The sequence below is a fragment of the Canis lupus genome, chromosome 26, assembly GCF_003254725.2.
Source record: "Canis lupus dingo isolate Sandy chromosome 26, ASM325472v2, whole genome shotgun sequence".
Classification (NCBI taxonomy): Eukaryota; Metazoa; Chordata; class Mammalia; order Carnivora; family Canidae; genus Canis; species Canis lupus.
The window spans coordinates 30050004-30062630 of record NC_064268.1 but is presented as its reverse complement, the minus strand read 5'-3'; the positions used below and the strand labels follow the sequence as shown (position 1 = coordinate 30062630).

At 54.3% G+C, this 12627-nt stretch overlaps 1 protein-coding gene across 2 annotated transcripts in view; it reads left to right on the top strand.

Moving 5' to 3' along the window:
- The first annotated feature begins 376 nt into the window (after window positions 1-376).
- Window positions 377-12627, top strand: part of HIC2 (HIC ZBTB transcriptional repressor 2) — a 33149-nt gene continuing 20898 nt past the window's right edge. For both annotated transcript variants that reach the window (XM_025474925.3, XM_025474924.3), the window contains exon 1: window positions 377-477. The gene's annotated coding sequence lies outside the window, so the exon portion shown is untranslated. The remainder of the gene's footprint in view (window positions 478-12627) is intronic.

The window sequence follows — 12627 nt, the reverse complement described above, 5'->3', positions numbered from 1 at the left end:
GGTCCGGGCGTTTCGGGGGTACGGTCTCAGTTTCGCCCCTGCACGTGAGGTCGGGGTCGGCCCGGGCGCCCAGCGTCAGGGTCCCCAGATCGTCCGCGCGCCCCTCCCCCACGGCGCCGTCCAGCAGGCCGGTCGCCCCGCCCTGCCCAGTGTTCGGACCGCTCTCCAGCCCCGCCCCGCCGCTCAGGCCCCGCCCCCGCCGAGGCCCCGCCCCGTCCCGCCCGGCCCCGCCCCGCCGCTCGCCCATTCAGATGTGGGTCAGGGGTGAGCGGGCGGCGCCGACGTCACAAGCTTCCAAGATGGCGCCGGGCGGGCGGCTGTGAGCGGCGCTCGGGGCGCGCTGGGCGGGGAGCCGAGCCGGGCCGGCGGCGGGCGGACGGGGCGGGCGCAGGCGGCGCGAGACGGACGCCGCAGACGAGGGGCCGCGGGCAGGGCCGGCCGGCCGGCGGGCGGAGCGCCGCCGCCGACGCACACGAGGTGAGAGGCGGTGTGGGGCAGCGGGGGGCGCGGGTGGGGGCCGCGGGCGGGCGCGCCCCCGGGGAGAGGGGCGTGGGCGGGCGCGCGCTCGCCGGGGCTGGGCGGGGGCGCACGCGGACCCCCGGCCGGTCGCAGCCTGCCCCGGCTTTGTGGTCCCGGTGCCCGGCGGGGCGCGGGCGGCGGGGGACCCTGGGCACAAAGCCCCGGGGCCGCGCCAGGCCGGGGCGCGGGTCTGCGGAGCGGGGGTCGGCGGGCGAGCGGGCGCCGGCTCTTTGTGCCTTTTCATTAGCAATCTAATCCGAACAGCGTCGGGCGAGCTGCGCTGCCTGACAGGCGGGCGGGCTTCCATTATGCAAACGGCCCTGCGCCCGCGGCCGCCCCTCGGAGGGAGATTTTGCTCTTTCCAGAACTGCGGCCCTCCTTTGCCTGCGGTCCGTTTTCTTGCCCCCTCCCCGCAGGAAGACCGGCCGGGGCAGGGGCAGGGTTGGCCTTGGAGGGGCCGCTCCCAGAGGGCCAGGCCCTGCGGCTGGTGGGCTCGCTGCCCTGCCCCCAGACCTCTCGTGTAGGCAGCCACTTGGCAGGAAGAGAGATGGGCTTGGGGGAGGGGGTCGGCTGGCAGGGGGAGGGGACCGGCTGGCAGAGGAAGGGGGCTGAAGGGCCCCAGCTTGTCACTCTCTGTTTATCTACCAAGATGGTTCATATTCACATAGACCTATTCGGTGGGGAGGGTAGGTGTGTGGGGGGAAGGCAGGGATGCCTCTCCCTGGGGGGCAGTGACTTATGGAGAGGAGGGAACGGGGTCAGATAATGCGCCCAGCGGCCCCACCCAGAACAGCGTGGGACTGCCTGGGGAAGGGAGCCCAGACCTGATCCGGATGGGTTGGAATGGTTCTGAAGTTATTTATCCGTGTCTTCTATCCCCTCCACCCCCAGTGTCTTTTCTAGTAGGAGTTGCCAAGCACATCTGGAAAGCTAGGTTCCTGGCTCCCCCCTCAACAGCAGGAGGGGTGTAACCCAGGGAGGCCACCCCTCTGACATATGTGGTGGGGGGGAGGGGCAGAGCTTTGCCCATAGGAATCCTGTGGCGGTGGATTGTTGACTGATGTGGGGATTGCTGTGCCTCTTGTGCTGGGGGGAGGAGGAGAGCTGGCAGGTAGTGGAGGGGCCTCCAGAGCTTCTAGGCTGAACTTGGGGCACTTCTCCAGGGACTTTGGATGGAGGGATGGAGCTAGGTCACTCAAACCCAGGACCTTTCTGGAGCTAGCATTTAATGCTTCCTGGCTCCTGGCTTTACTTCTTCCCCTCCATTCCCATCTGCCAACTCTGGACTCCCTGGCCCTTTTAGCAGACATTTTCAGGAGCACAGGCCATGTGGCTGGTCTGTAGCCCTGGCTCAAGGAGAGAGTGTACACTTAGCAGAGCAGGGTTGCTGGAGTGGTCTGAAAAAAAGCAGATGGGCTGGCCTCAGGCTGGCCTCCAGAGACAAAGCTGTGCGGTGAGATTGCTGGTTTAGCGGGCTCTTAGCACCAAGGGGGGGATGGGAAGCTGATACTTGGGGGTTGAACTGAGTCTTTTGGCCCAGGACTTGGTCGACGTGCCTTGGAGTGAACCTTTGGTCCTGTACAGTTAGGCTTATGAAAATCTCTGGGTCCCATGGGCAGGCAGTAGACTCGGAAGGCTGGGAGGGAGCTCCTCACTTGCCTGCCTACCTTCAGGGTCAGAACTCCCAGGTTGGTCTGCTTTCCCTTGGCTTCTGGCTTTCTGCAGACCAGTTTGGGGGAGTTGCTGAGTGCCTCTTGCCCAGCTTCTCTGGCCGTTTGACTCAGAGTGCTGGTGTGTGCCCAGAATTTCTCCCTGCAGTGTTTTCCTGCCAGTTGTTAGGACTTGTAGATTAGTCACCCAGCTTTTACAAGCGATTCCTGAAAAGAAAAATCTCCCTCTGGTTGCTGGCTCTGCATAGAGGAAGAAGCAGCCCGAGGGAGCCAGGCCTTTAATTAAAGCAAAACTGAAATGATTGCTGCAATTGCTGGAAGGAGAAGAAGCAGTGCAGGTGGGGCAGAGGCGCTGCGTCCTGTCCTGCTGCGCAGTACCTGCTCTGGGGACAGGTAGGCACGATCCCATCCTCGTTCCCTGGTCTTGGCCAGCAGCCCAGCCTTCTCCACAAGCTGCAGTCCTGGATTAATCCTCACGTAGTGTTTTCTTTCCATAGATCAGATTTCTCATTTTGTTAATAAGCACAGCCTCCGATCCACTTGAAGTCAGCTGTCGTGGACTTGGAGCAACAGGGTTTTGCATTATTGAGCTGACAGGCCTGCTGCCTTCCCAGAGTCCTTATTGTGTGTCAGGGTCAGATCTGGTGGGGGGAGGGGGGTGGCGTGGGGGCAGTGCCTTTTAATCAGCAGCTAGCCCCCAGAGAAGGGCTGGCTGGGCAGTTCTGGTGAGTCGGAGGAGTGAGGAAGGAATAAAGTTCAGTTTACCTAGGGGACCTGTGGTGTTGCCCTTTTGCTGGCCTGTTGGCCTCAAGCTGTCAGCCCCACCCAATAGCTTGCTGCCTTGCCCACTGGGGCTGAGGGCCATTGCCCCCAGGACCTGATCACCGAGGGCGTGGGGGGTCTTCCTCTTTCTGCCACCTGGGAGGCAGCTTTCACCATCGAGAAGAAAAACCAGTCAGGTTCTTGCCCTCCTGACTCTCGGAGTGTGGTTCACATGAGGGACTCCTGGAGGACAGGGAGAGGGAACGGGACTTAGTCTAGAGTGGGACGTTGGCTCTACCGCTTACTCTCCGTGTGACCTTGGACAGTGATTGACTCTGAGCCTTAGGGTCCCCATGTCCAAAATGGGAGCAGAACTTGAGTTTACGTTCATGTCTCACTGCCCTCCAGAGCTCAGCCTGGGGAAGACGGGCCAACAAACGATGGTAAGATAGGCAGATAAGGACTGGCACGGTGCTGTATGGAGTGCAGGGGGCACTGTGGGGATGGTTGTAGCTGCAAGGCATGGAGGAAGGGGCCAGCTCTGGGCTGGAAGAGAGCCACGGACACCATGCTGGGTTCAGGCTGACTGTAGGAGAGGGATTTTAGTGGGGAGTGCATGGAAAGTCAGTGGCAGTGTGGAGTGTGGCAGGAGAGACGGGAGAGCCCTGAGGCAAGAGCTTGAGCCTGCAGATGCGGTGTGTTAGAGAAGCTAGCACAGGAGCACCCTCTGTGTGCCAGGCACCCTGTGAGGTTCTTTCACAAGCTTTTTATTCCTTCAACAAGATTTTCTGAGAACAAACACAGGGGCGTGGTGCCCAGCCTCTGCGGCTCAGCTGGATCATACTGGCGCTCACAGCCTTGCCAACAAGTGGTCGAGGTAGGGGCACACTTGAGTTTTCTCGGAATCCTTCCAGAGCAGCACACTGGGTAGTCAGTCTCCTCTTACACATTGGTAAATGAGACTCAACTGGGTCGTTACATAACTTGCTGGGGCTGCTAGTAAGCAACTGGTCGGGCTGGGAATGGAGGGTAAATGCCTTGGACTCCAGGGCTTTGTGAGGGCCCATGTGGTTCGGAGTTTAGAGCGGTTTAAGCTGACAGCCCCCTCCCCAAGGGGATCCTTAACTCAGGCTTAGGGGCTTCCAAACAGGCCGGGCCAGTTTGACTCTGCCTGGCACAGCCAGCCTGTGCTTCCTGCTGGGAGGGGCCTTGCCCCAAGGGATAGGGACCTGGGTTGGGGGAGGTCTCTGAGAGCTCCTGCAGCCCGGAGTGGGCGGAGTGGCAAAGCAAGAGAAGCAGGTGGGGGTTGGGGTTGTATGTGTGCCCCCACTGAGCCTCTTGTGCTTATCATAAGGGAGGGAAAGCCAAGAGGTAACTCCAGGCCTGTCACAGTCCAGGAGGGAAGGGCCCAGGTTGGGGTGCCTCTGCTGAGGGAGGTGCGGCTGGGCTGCATAGAGAGAGCCAACCTAAGAACCTGCTTGGGACAGTCAGGAAGGGGTTCAGAGCCCCTCCTTCAAACTGCTCAGTTTTCATGTTTCTTATGGTAATGTCCCATGTAGGTGGAGGAGACGGGGAGTGTGGCCTTGGGGTCAGAGCAGGTCCTTCTGTTAGTGAGAGGGGACACAGCAGCCATCTATGCCAAAGGGCCTTGCTGCTGAGATACGTAGCCTATAGTGGGAGCCTATTTCCTCTTTGTGGGTAATTCACCTCCGTGGGCGCGCAGGGAGAGTATGGATGAGGAGGGAGAGTGGGGTGAGGAAAGGCAGGTGGCCCAGTCTTTCAGGGCTGTACTTCCAGTTCTTCCCATTCCATTCCATGGCTATTCCAAGGGCCACTAAGGAAAGGCAGTGTTTGGCGTTGGCTAGGGGGCTGCTTCCAGGTGCGGAGTTGGCCTCTTGAGATGGAAGGGCTGCTGGCTCTGACACGGGCGTGGCCGCTGTGCAGACTTGTCCCATGCGTTCCAGGCTGCAGCGGCCTCAGGCTTCTTTCCCAGCAGCACCTGTGGGTGGGTGGGTTCTCTCAGGTGAGTATGGGGAGGGGCCACACCAGTGCCTTGAGACAGGTGACTACCTCCCCTCACCCCCCAACAGAGTAGAGGTATTGTTCCCATCACCACACTGGGGTCTGAGCTCCCTTGGCCTCTTAATCACCCTGGTCATAGGCCCGTGAAGGAGGAGGAATGCCTCATGGCCTTTGTAGTCCCCCCACTTGTGCTACTTTGGAAGATTGTAAGATCTTCCAAAGTGAATTCTTGTTTCTGAAATGATTAAGAAGGGAGAGTAGGGTTGATGGCTGGGATGGTGGGGTCTTGGCCTCAGTGGCCTGCCTCTCTGTAGACACCATGGTACTTCCCTTGTGATGGGTGCGTGCTACACATTGACCCATTTAAGTATGTGTTGTTACGTGTGCTGCCTGGAAAAGACCTGCCTCCTGGTGGCCTAGTTCTCAGTCCTGCACAGGAGGATCATCTGGGACCTGGTAGAGGCTGGCCCAGCCCAGACTATTTCTAACATCCATGGTTCCTAAGACTTAGAGATGAATTTAATGTGCAGCCAAGATTGAGAACTGTTGCTTTAGCAGGTGATTGATCTTTGTTGGTAGTAGAGTCAATCAGGTGGTGAGCCCAGATGGTCCAGTGCATTATGATCTGGGGTGGTCCCGAACTGCTTTACTCTGATGGCCCAGTGGGACTGAATTTATAGAACAAGGTGGGTTGGTCTTGGGTTAGCTACGAGGGTCTTGGAGAAGCACCAGATACAGAAGGGGTTTACTCTTCATGGTCCCTCTTTTTTTTTTTTTTTTTTTTTTCATGGTCCCTCTTACTTGGTGGCAGTGGGAAGGACCCCGGGCCAGTGTGCACTAAAGGGTCATCCTCTTGAAGGCCCCTGGGGAGCCACCTGCTGCCCTTGACCCCAGGACTTTTACTCCTGCTTGGCTTTCAGAGTTTACCTGTTCTGGTTTTGTGGTTGCATTTTTGGCTTTGGTTGACGTCTGTCTGCCCTGGCAGGGCCTGACATAGTGACATTTGGGATCCTGTGGCTCCCTAATGAGCCCCCTGTGGCCATAGCTGGGGACTCCTGGGACCTGAGCCCCTGCTTTTCTCTTTGACCTCAAGGTCCCTGGGAGAGAGAGATTGATCCCTGAGGTTGCTTTTCTGGATTGTTATCTGGGTACGATGTGTAAGGGGCCAGGAAAGAGTATGCAGCATTGGAGGGAGAGCTTCAGGTAAGACCTAGCTCACCTGGCACAGCTCTCTTTGCTAGAACAGAACAGTAGGCGTCTTGGGATTTAGGGCATATCTACGGGCAGACAGAGCATGGGACAGCCCTGCGTGCTCTAGGCAGCTTACGGAATGAGGTGAGCAGCAAGGCTCCTGAGTCTGTGTGCTTCTGGTTGGTGTCCTGGATAGGAAGTGCTGTCCTGTAGGGAAGGAAGACCAGCTTGGGCTGGGGCAGTGAAGGAGGGGGCAAGAAGTCTGGGCTGGTAGTTGAGGAAGAAGTGGGTGGTGCTGGGAGCACAGGCAGGGTGCCCTTCCTCTCTGTTCTTTTCTGCCTGTGCACATGTTGGTAGGTGGACCCTGAGGTTCTGTTTTGAGAGCCAGTGGTCTTGGAGGGGTGTGTTCCTGCCTCAACTCTTCTGTCTCTTCATCCCACCTGCCTCCTACCCTGCCGCAGGACTTCCCTGCCCTGCCCTCCGGTAGAAGACTGCTGATGGTTTCTTTCTGACAGGTGCTCCCACTTGAAGACTGGGAGGATGGTTCCCACAGAGTTCCTGACAGAATGTTAGGGAAGTAGAGACAGAAGAGGGCCGGGGCCTCACGTTTGGGCTTTTACCCCATGGTAGCCCTTGTGGGAGGTGTTCCGAATTTAATTCTGAACATAACCCATGGAATGCCAATCATTTTATCAACCTTCACTGTACAAGTGGCTCGGAGAGGTTAGGCAGTCTCTGGTCACATAGTTAGGTATCAGGTAGAGAAGTTCTTTTTTTAAAGATTTATTTGAGAGAGAGAGAGAGAGAGAGAGAATGAGAACATTGGGTGGGGAGCTGAGCTAGAGAGTATTCTCAAGCAGACTCCATGCTGGGCACACAGCCTGGTGTGCTTGATCACAGAACACCAAAATTGTGACCTGAGCCGAAGTCAAGTCAGATGCCCAATCGACTGAGCCACCCAGGCGCCCTTATTTGAGAAGTCCTAAGACTAAGGCAAACACAACCACACGTGTGTGGCAGCCTTGAACATGTATGTATGTGTGGGCTCTGAGCAGTGCTTGGGCCTGAGGACAGTCAAGGTTTTCATTTTGAGTGGGATTGGCCATATGGCTGGCTTAGAAAAGCCTGGAGCTGCACAGTAGTTCCTTGTAAAGTGAGGAGGGACCAATACAAGCCTGGTGAGCAGGTCCGTTTCCTATTCCCCCCCACAGGAACTGGAGGTCAGACAGAACTCTCTGGGCATCCTTATCCTTCCAGACCCAACCCCTTCCCTTCTGGTACATTGGACTGTGTAAACTTGGGCTTCTGTTGACCACTTTCAGAAGATCGTGAGGGGGATGGCCTGGGGGTTCCTGGGAACTCAGAGCTGGGCTCTTTTCCTTCTTTTGGTATTCTCACTGTGCAGGCAAGTGAGTTGCTTGGCCACCACAGCGGTGCTGTGATGTGTGAGACTGGGCAGAGTGGCCTCTCTCAGTGATGTGAGGCTGTTTCTTGGTAGATGGGTGATCTTGGCGATGAGAAGAGGGGCCAAGCCATAGCCACCAGGTGCCCTGAGTGAGCCACCTCTAGTGGGTGCCTTTCTCACTGCCACTAGACTCCGGCTGAAGGTGGGTTGAACACTGAGCTTGGGTTGTCCTTGGGCTGTGGTAGGTGAACCTGAGCACCAGAGGGGTACAGGCCGAGAGGAGAGGACTGTTTCCAAAGTCCCACATTCCATGCATGTGTTGACGTTGATAAGGGCGGCAGGGCTGGCTTAGCTGCTTTGGGCAGGAGGGGACTTTGACTTCATGCCCCCAGCAGGCAGCGAGCTTGCACATCCTGCTTCCTGTAGCACCCCTCCCCCACCTCCCCTTCTGACCACCTCTGCCTCCAGAGGGCGGGGGCAGTCAGTCCAGGGCCCATAGGGGAGAGGCCCAGCTTGCTACAGAAGCATTGCCAGCTCTGAGTAAGCAGGCCCTTGGAGGTCTCTTCAGAGTTTCTGTCAGTCCTGCCTCTTAGAGTATTTGGTGAACAAGTGTGGTTTTGGGAAGAGTGCCTCTCTGTGCCTCACTTTCCTTGCCTGTAAAATGGGTAGTTAGAAATTTTTGAGGTGGTACATGTCAGCCTTCTCAGAGTGATTTGCAGACTGGGGTCCTTCAGACTGTTTTCACAGTACTTAGAAGTTACCAGCCTTTGCCCTGTGCAAAGCTGTGGTGGGTGGTACACATGGCCCAGAGTTGTGTTCTCCACGTTGGTGCTCCAGACAGAGATAGCTAGTCTTAAGAGTGTCCTGGGGAGGCAGTAGAGATGACTGAGTAGTAAATCTAGACCCTGGGGCACACACATCTTTTTTGTATTGGTGACAAAATGGGGAGTATGCATGACTACTATGAAGTCAGCTCTTGGGATCCCTGGGTGGCGCAGCGGTTTAGCGCCTGCCTTTGGCCCAGGGCGTGATCCTGGAGACCCGGGATCGAATCCCACGTCGGGCTCCCGGTGCATGGAGCCTGCTTCTCCCTCTGCCTGTGTCTCTGCCTCTCTCTCTCTCTCTGTGACTATCATAAATAAATAAAAATTAAAAAAAAAAGAAAAAAGAAAAAGAAGTCAGCTCTTGTCTCCAGAAAGCACTACATTTGCTTGGGCTGTGCTCTGAACTAGCTGCTTTTTCTCATGGTACATTGTTTTTACTTGAAAGAACGACGGACAGACAAGGTGTGGTTATTCAGACTTGGAGAATGTGTTCAGACATTTTCTCAAATGAAGAAAGCAAGCTTTGTCACTTTAGGAAAACAAACGATATGTGTTGCCAGTGCTAGAACACCTCAAGGGAAAATGAGAGTTTTAGAAAACTCTTATCCATCACTGTGAGCCTGACTTAGCCTTCACTGATAAGATCAGCGGTGATATTAACACATGGAGTTTTTTGGTGTCGTATAATGAAATGTGACAGCATTGGGAAGATCTGATCAAGTCAGTGAACCAAAATTTTCCAAATGACCAGCGCTTGATGTTGCACAATCCTGCGTGGATAGAAATGCGGTGAATACCAGTGGATTTTTACGTAACTGAATGTGAGATAGTCATGGATACGATTTCAGTCTCCATTGCAACTTTTTTTTTTTTTTTTTGGTTTCTAAAATATATTTCTTTGAGACAGAGCACAAGAGGGGGGGGAAGGGCAGAGGGAGAGGGACGAGCAGACTCCCTGTTGAGCTCGGAACATGATGCAGGCTCCATCCCAGAACCCTGAGATCATGACCTGAGCTGAAGGCAGACACTTAACTAACTGAGCCACCCAGGTGCCCCTCAGTTGCAACTTTTAAGGGACCATCGCTTGTCAAGTTTCACTATAATATCAATGTAGAAGAGCCATGATTAGGGCAGCCCCGGTGGCGCAGTGGTTTGGTGCCGCCTGCAGCCCAGGGCATGATCCTGGAGACCCTGGATCGAGTCCCATGTCAGGCTCCCTGCATGGAGCCTGCTTCTTCCTCTGCCTGTGTCTCTGCCTCTCTCTCTCTCTGTGTGTCTCTATGAATAAATAAATAAATAATCTTTAAAAAAAAAAAAAAAGAAGAGCCATGATTAGCTGAAAGGATTATTAAAATACTCCTCCTTCTATCTGTAAAGTCACATTTCTTCAGAGACTTAAATCAAAACTACATATCTTAGTAGACTAGGTGTAGAAACAGATATGAGAATCTAGCCTCTTGTATTAAGTCAGATGTTACAGAGATTTATTTTTTAAAAATATTTTAAAGATTTTATTTATTCATGAGAGACACACAGAAAGAGGCAGAGGCAATTGCCTCCCTCCCTCCTTGCAGGGAGCCCGATGTGGGACTCGATTTGAGACCCTGGGATCATGCCCTGAACCAAAGGCAGATGCTCAGCCACTGAGCCACCCAGGCGTCCCTTCTCTCATGTATTGTTTCACTCTTCTCAGCACTGATCCTTCCTGCCTGGTATTTACTCTCCTAATAAACCTTTATGAAGGCCTGCTCCATGCCCAGTGCAGCTGTGGCTGCTGAGCTAGTGGGACATAGGGTCCCTCACCTTGGGAGCCTGGTTGGGGGTGAGGGTAGGTGCAGATGGAAGCTGCTGGGCAGTTCGTGCTGACTTCGGGTCCTGGGAGTAATAAAGGGCCGGCTTCGCAGAAGAGGGCCACTCAGGCATGACTGTGGACCAGCCAAGCTGAGAGGTGGGTCAGGGCCCCTCTGGGAAGCAACCTGGCCAGGCTGGAGTGTGGACTTTATCCAGGCATCGAGAATGCGTTGAAAGCTTTAAGCAGGGGAGTGACTGGATGAGATCGGTGTTTGAAAAAGATAACTCAGGGTTGATTGGACTCCGAATTGGAGGGGGTGGAGGCTGCAGAGGGGAGATGTGTGCTAGACTTTGATATTTTCACTTAGAAGGGCATTAACTGCCCTTCCTGTCTGGTCCTTTGGAAATCACAGTGGGATTTCCCTCCTGTTGGGTGAGGCACACCTGACCTCCCAGGTATGGAGGCCCTGGCTTCTGCTGTCTTCTCTTAGGACAGGGTGGTACTTTCTGGGTGTCTCCAGTAGGACTGAACTCTCCAAAGCCCTTCTTGGCATTTTGTTGCCGTATTTGCCTAGCTCTGTGTCCCTGCAGTGTTTGGAGGTTGGAGGGGGTGTCTCAGGGTCAGGTGACATGAGGGATGCTCAGTGAGTATCCCACAACTTTAGTCTCTGGCACTTCCTTGGATCTAGAAGGTCTCATCCAGCTCCTGCTCCTCTCGTCTGTCTCCCCTTTTTTTGGTACTCCTGCACAGAGCATGCCAGCTTTCTCAGTGGACTTGAAGATTGTGTTCCAGGTTATTTACAAATGTGTTAATGAGCGTGTAAATTACATATGTATACATTTTGGTATAGTGGGCAGTATATACTCTTGCTTCCCCTACCTCCAGAAATCACCACTCTTCTGAATTGTGGATTAACCATTCCCTAGCTTTTCTTTGTTGCCACCGTGGGCTTGTCTGGATCCTTGGGCTGGCGGGGTTTGGCCGGAGTTTGTTCTTTGTGCACTCAAAGCTGGGCATTAATCTCTATTTGGAGATTCACTGAAGTGCTGCATGTAGCTGTGGTTTCTGCAATCCTGTCACCATTTGGAATGGTCCGAAGTGACATCGCCCTCCACGTCATCATGCAGCCTGCCAATGGGAGTTCAGGTGTTTTCAGGGTAGGATTTTTGTTGCCTCCCAAGTATCCCCATTTTCACCCCACTGCTGGGTCTACTCCAGGTATTAAAAGCCTGTTTGTTTTCTGTCTCTTTTCAAAACATTTATTTAAAAATATTTGTTTATTTATTTATTCACGATAGAGAGAGAGGCAGAGACACAGGAGGAGGGAGAAGCAGGCTCCATGCCGGGAGCCCAACGTGGGACTCGATCTCGGGACTCCAGGACCACGCCCTGGGCCAAAGGCAGGCGCTAAACCTCTGAGCCACCCAGGGATCCCCTGTCTTTCTCTCTTATTTATTTATTTGTTTGTTTGTTTGTTTATTTATAAAATATTTATTTATTCATGTGTCTCTCTCTTTTAAAAGATTTTATTTATTCATGGGGAGGAGGGGGGCAGAGATACAGGCAGAGGGAGAAGCAGGATCCATGAAGGGAGCCCAATTTGGGACTCGATCCTGGGACTCCAGGATCACGCTGTGGGCTAAAGGCGGCACTAAACTGCTGAGCCACCTGGGCTGCCCTGTTTTCTGTGTCTAAACCAAATTTCGTAATGCAAAACAATCCTTCAGCTTCCAATGAGACTATTTTATCTTATAGATTTTACTTATTTATGAGAGACAGAGAGGCAGAGACACAGGCAGGGAGCCTGCTTCTCCCCAAGTGTCCTGAGACTATTTTATTTTTTTTAAAGGTTTTATTTATTTATTTACGAGAGACACAGAGAGAGGCAGAGGCATAGGCAGAGGGAGAAGCAGGCTCCATGCTGGGAGCCCGATGTAGGACTCGATCCCAGGACCGACCCCAGGGTCATGTCCAGAGCCGAAGGCAGACGTTCAACCACTGAGCCACCCAGGCGTCCCAGCCAAGACTCCATTTTAAAAGTTGGGTGAGGGGCACCTGGGTGGCTCAGCGGTGAGCATCTGCCTTTGGCTCAGGGCGTGATCCCGGATTCCCGGGATCGGGATCGAGATCGAGTCCCGCATTGGGCTCCCTACATGCGGCCTGCTTCTTCTCCCTCTGCCTGTGTCTCTGCCTCTTTCTGTATCTCTCGTGAATAAATAAAACCTTTAAAAAAAAAAAAAAGTCGTGTGACACTAGGAGTGCTTTCCTTAAGTCTCAAGAGTGGATCTCTGTCCAGTTCCATTTCCAAGATCTTGGCCCTCTCCTCTGTTAGACCCTGCAAGAGACTTGCTGGGCATGTGAGACATCTTCTGTAAGGTGCCATACCTGGAGGCTTTTTAGGCACAGGGCTGTAGAGTGTGAGATTGTGTATAAAAGTTCCCT